Raw genomic sequence first — 6,445 nt, 5'->3', positions numbered from 1 at the left:
GGCTAGAGGTCCTAAATCCAAAATTATTTGAGTTAATGGGGGATGAAATGGCGGAGCGCTAGTGTCCTGCAGCCATCGTGTCTGCGGGGTCACGTGACCACTCCATCAAAGATTCTTGTGTTCTTAAGATAACAGATGCTGAAGCTTCAGTCACATTCTTAGAAATCTAAGAATGTGACTGAAGCTTCAGCATTTACAACAGTGTACTGGATGAACTAAGGCCCCTTCAATAAAAACCTCAAAGAGAAAAGGAAAATGCTTACTGATCAAACACTGCGTCAAACACTGGAGACGGAATACAATGACATCAAAGCAGAAGCTGACCATGTGGAGGATGAAAACTTTGACCTTCAAGTTGAAGTTGCCAATCTACGAAACAAGGTTTATGCCTTGGATGATGTGGAGGACAGAGTTTTGAAAGCAAAGGAGGAAAATTTGAAGGCAAACACCAAAGAAGACCTAATCTTGAACCAAATCCAAGACCTCCATGTCCAGATACTGAATTCACAACAAATAGTCACTGCTCTTGAGAAAGAAACCAAAGATCTCCAGGAGAAAAATAAAGATGTCAAGGAGGTTCAAGCGGAATGTGACAGAATCTCTGAAAAATAGTCCAAACTGGAGGACAAGAAGAAGCAGCTTCAGCATGAAGTTTCACATCTGAAACAGCAGCAGGAGGAAGTCCAGGAACTGGCTGTTCAGTACAACAGTGTACTGGGTGAACTAAGACCCCTTCAAGAGGAAACTAAGAACCTCAAAGAGGAAAGGAAAATGCTGACTGATCTTCTGAAACAGCGTCAAGTGCTGGAGACTGAATATAATGACATCAAAGCAGAAGCTGACCATGTGGAGGATGAAAACTTTGACCTTCAAGTTGAAGTTGCGGATCTGCGGAACAAGGTTTATGCCTTGGATGATGTGGAGGACAAAGTATTGAAAGCGAAGGATGAAAATTTGAAGGCAAAGGAAAAACACAACCTTCTACAAAAGGAACTCGAAGACCTGCAGGTTGAGCTGACAGGTAGAAGAGACAAATGAAAACGAGAGGGAAGGATTTCCTGCAATTCTAATCAGGACCAAAAAAAGGGGGGGTTGGGGGGGGGGGTGTTGCAGATTGATCCTTCGCTGTTTGGTGATAGGAGGGTGGATTTGTTTTAAAAACAGTTGTTTTTTTTTTTTTTCTTGTTGCTTTTTTATTATTATTATTATTGATTGTTAGTTGTTATTATATCACAGCGAACATTTCAATGTGGGCCCCCTATGATTAACCATTGAATTGGTAGGCCACAGGTGGGTGTTGTCCGTGGATTCCATCTTTGTTTGCCCACACTGGCTTGAGTAGGGACTCAGTAGTCTGGCTCGCTGGGCAGTGGAGCTTGCTAACTTGCTACACTGTCTGCTGGGCTGCTGGCTGGCGTAGGGAGCCAAACCATCGTGTTCCCACCTAAGCCAAAGTAGGCAAACACAGATGGGGCCACAATGAAACCCGCGGAGAAACCCAACAGGAGCCCATGAAATGTTCGCTGGAATGCTATCTATATCGGTTGTCGTTGCTGCTTTATGTTTAGTTTTAGTCATGTTTGTTGTATTAGCATGTATGTAGGAAGACAATAAAGATTGTTAGAAAAAAGGGGGATATCTAAACGATGCACCCCCACTTATGTTGCTGCTGCCGTGTGCGTTAATAAGCCAAAGTAAGTCTTAATGTTTATATTTTCAGATATTCAGTAAAAATTACCTAATCATTCCTTGATTCAGCATATTTTCTTCTTTGCTTATTTCTGTTTTCATGCTGCGGAGTATATCTTTTCACCGTTAATTGATGATGTTGTGTTAATAGACTTTTATTATAACATCTTATGCTTTCCTGCTCTAAGTTTCCATTTAAGTATATTTATTTAAGTGTACTTGAAGTCCGTTAATTTATTTTCCATGATTGTGTTGTCAGATTTTTGCCGCTTTCCCCGACATGCGCTCAATGTTTAATAGACGGATTCTGTTCATGCGCTGTTCACGTGCATCCGCGTAATATTATGCTTTGCATTCTTGCCCTCTAGAGGGAGCCAGAGACATGTAAATCTGTTTGGATTAATAACAAAGGCTTGTTTAACCCTTTGCATCCCTTCATTTCGGTTTATTTATGGTTTATTGGTTAAATCTTATTTAAATATCCCAGGTAGATAACGTTAATGATTATTAAGTTATCTGTATACTATAACACTATTATTCTGTATTTGTTTCTTTGTAGACCACACACACACGTATCTATTCAACTCCTGGAATTAAAAGTTTACTGGAAACTGGATTCTCCGTGCCCTTCTCTCTGACCGGAGCTCTGTCGAAAGAAACTATAAGACCAGCATTCCCCTCTAGAGTGTTCATACTCTGTCACAAGCATTATCACAGGTAATGCTTTATTTCTAGTTCATAATTATGTTAAAAAGTTTGGTTTTTCAAGTTTTAAAAATATGGTTTTAGAGTGTTTAATATATGTCTATCCTGTTTGGCCCACGACCTAAGGCGTGTTTTGGATTTTTGCCCTCTGTGCAATTGAGTTTGACACTCCTGGTTTAGAGGGAACTTCCATTGCTTAAGAGTTGCTGAACTTTGAGGATGTAAAAATCTAAGAACATTCTCTGGATTTGTTGTTAAAGGATCCATGTTTACTGCTGAAATTAACTAGAAATATAACAAAAAACCGTTTTATGGTGACAAACACCATTTCTTTCTGTTAAAATATCTCAGTTTTTATCAGTTTAGTTGATTCTGATCGACTGTTCTAAATAAAGATATGAACGATGGAACTTTAAGTAGGGATGTCCCGATTCGATCATGTGATTGGAAACTGGCCAGATCATGAGGTTTGATGAGTCAATAGTAAATTGGATGTATGTTGAATATCACACATTTAATTTATTCTCATCATGATCAGTGTTTTTTATTTCAAACATATTCCAGGTAAATACTCTACTAGAAGTCTGCATGTCATGAATGGAGCACCCCAATGTGGCTCTAGTTTGAGCAGGAGGTGCACAAAAACAGTTCAGCCAAGCTAAACTAGGATAAACTGAGCTCAGCTAGCAAGATTTTATGGGGCTGCACGGTGGCGCAGTGGTTAGCGCTCTTGCCTCACAGCGAGAAGGCCCTGGTTCGAATCCCGGCTGGGACCTTTCTGTGTGGAGTTTGCATGTTCTCCCCGTGCATGCGTGGGTTTTCACCGGGGACTCCGGCTTCCTCCCACCGTCCAAAAACATGCTTCATAGGTTAATTGGTGACTCTAAATTGTCCCTAGGTGTGAATGTGAGAGTGGATGTGTGTGATTGAGGCCCTGCGACAGACTGGCGACCTGTCCAGGGTGAACCCTGCCTTCGCCCTTCAGTAGCCGGGATAGGCTCCGGCACCCCCGCGACCCCGAAAGGGACAAAGCGGTCAAGAAGATGGATGGATGGATATATATATATATATATATATATATGATTCTGGTGACAGACTATGGAGGCTGTAAAGAGCCAATTTGAAATAAATATATACACCATTAAATAAATAAATAAATGTGTCATTAATTATTTAAAAGTGGCAATAAATAAATAAAAGTTTAAATAAATAAAATTTGAAATAAATGTGGCATTAAAATATTAGAATAGCCATGAAAAAACACTTTTTAACATTTCATAATATATTTAATTATTTCATTGCCGGCGTGGTAGAAAAGAGCCAAATTAAAATAAATATATTTAATGTGAAATAAATAAATAAATGCGTCATTAATTATTTAAAAGTGGCATTAAATATGTAGCATGCTACGATGCCTTCTGACGTGTTTCACTTCTCAAAGGATGGGAAATTAAAGAAAAACTGCAAGTCCACTGTAATCAGGAATACATTGAGACTCAGACCTACCAAGGCCATAAATTACCTCTGTGGAGATGTTATCGAGACATTTGAGAATCTGGCCTCTCTTGGATGCTAAGAGGCCCAAATGAGGCCTTGAGCCCCAAAGGTCTGACACTTCCCAAGCCCTATTTCTTGATAAGGAAAACGCTGGACAACTCCTATGAAGGATTTACGGAAACAGAGATTTATCCTAAAAGGTCTTCAAAGAATCCTTTCTGTCCCACTCCCTGAACGATGGATGGCAGACCTCTTTGGAATTTAAGGTTTATGATTTTACGACCCCGTGGACCAAAGGAGGACCAGGAACTCAGCTCAGAACAAGCTGAGATGAATCTTTGAATTTACAATTCTTTTATTCACAAATAAAGATTCTAAACATCTGTTCTTTTATTTGTGGTGTTGAATGTGAATGACTTGACATGAAAATGACTGAACTTTATTCACAGATTTCAACAGGAAGCAGACAAAACTTCTACTATAATCTTTGTTGTTCATAAATATGTGATTTGTATCTGAATATGAGTTTAGACGACATTTAATTGTGTATTGATAAACTGCATGTTAAGAGTTAATGATATGGAATATAATTCATGCTTTGATTTAATCCTCTTTATTTGACAATTAAGAAACATTAGAATTACATGTAGTTGATCTTTTTCTATGAGCAATCTCTTCATAGTTGATTGTTTATTCATTAAGAGTTTGAATGTTGATTTTTAAACTTTGTTTAAGCTAAACTCATTCTGTTCTAAACTTTATGCAAACTTGTTTATCCCAAAAGTATTTCATGATTGCTTGGTTTTCACATCACTTTACTTTCACCATGAAATACACTGATGACACCACACATCTGTAAATGCTCAGAACATTTAAGAGAAATAACTTTTATTTTTCCTAAATAGTTTTAACAGTTTTGATGGAAACATGAAGCTGTTAGATCCACTAGAGACGTGTGCCTGCAGCCATTCGCTGAAATCAAGGCCTCCTCTGAGGTCAAAAGGTCATGCACACTCTCACTTCAGAGCAGTGCAGTTGGAGTTTGGGTTTTGAGCAGAGAACAGCTCTAGGAAGAAGAGGAAACTTCTTCCAATCTTTTTGGTCTTGTTTTTATTTCAACTTACCCCACGTAACTAAGTTTGTGCCAAGACCATTTTTATTTACTTTATCTTTTCGGTAACTGTCGTGCATTTTTCTTTTAACTACTTTGAAGCTCATCACCATTTGTGCTTCTTATTTTTGAAACTGATTGAACGATCCGCTTTGAGACTAAACTCCAGTGAACTTTAAATCCAGCACGCTTTTTCGACGACCATCCATTTTTTTTGGCTGTGGAAACCCAGATGACCACCAGAACTTCAGCCGCATCCGGTCGTAAGCTCCAGAAGAGTCTTCGACCGTCCTCCTACACCCTGCGCCAAAGCTGCTGCTGCTTTCTTCATCTCATCGGCCTCAGGAGAAACACCTTTGTCTGGTGAGCTTGGTCTGAAAGTCCAGTCCAAGTCCAGCTTCGAGCCACCGTGGTGAGGAGACCCTCTCAGCAAAACTGTTGCGGTTTGATGTGGTCATAACAGCCAATTTGATTTATCCAGACTAGTGTCTTGAACAGTTTAACGTAATTGTTTTCTTTAGATTACAATTTTTCTCTTAAACCGTTCTGAGGCATTACTTTGCTCATCCACCGACTTTCACACACATTCACACACACACATTCACACGCACTATATGGATTTTCTTTGTTTATTTTGTATATATTTTCATGCTTATCTCTTAATAAATATCAAAAAGGCAGTCGTTGTCCATCTTGTTCTTTCTTTGTGATACGGTCCCTTCAGATGAGAATTTACTTCCTGAAGTGTTGAGATTGATTTTGAAGATTACTCTTTAATCAATTTTAAAGCTAAAATTGATAAACTTTCATCATTGAGTAATTTTTCCTTCCTTACGGAAGGTGGTGCCCCTTTACGAGACAAAGTCAAATTCTTTATTGAACTTGACCCCCTTGCACGCTACAAATAAATAAAAGTTTAAAAAAATAAATAAATGTTGAAATAAATGTGGCATTAAAATATTAAAATTGCCATTAAAAAGCACTTAACATTTCATAATATATTTATTTATTTCATGATTTAATGACACATTTCATGAAACAGGAAGTGGACACACCATTCAAATGCAATCTGTCAAACTCTGCCATCAAACTCAGTGGGCGGGCCTAACTCTCATCATCGCTGCTCCATTGCTCTGGCCTGCGGTGTTGCCAGATTGGGCGGGTTCCCGCCCAACTGGGGGGTTTTGGTTCTAAATTTGCGGGCAAAAATGGCTTTGGGTAGGCATATTTTGGGTGGGTTTAGGGTCGATTCGGCGGTTTTTATTTCGTTATCATAAGAAAGTAGCGGACTTAGTTGGGCTGGGTGGCGATCGGACTTCCACTAATGTTCTATGTTCTGAGGCTTAGTGAACGCACCAGGAGGAGAGGCTTTATGGTCCTGGGCTCTGTCGTTGTTGAGGGGATTGCTGCCTCGCCTGCCAATAAATGTGTTCAAAAGCTTTG

Source organism: Oryzias melastigma, linkage group LG24 (assembly GCF_002922805.2).
Source record: "Oryzias melastigma strain HK-1 linkage group LG24, ASM292280v2, whole genome shotgun sequence".
Lineage (NCBI taxonomy): Eukaryota > Metazoa > Chordata > Actinopteri > Beloniformes > Adrianichthyidae > Oryzias > Oryzias melastigma.
This window is presented reverse-complemented; position numbering follows the sequence as displayed.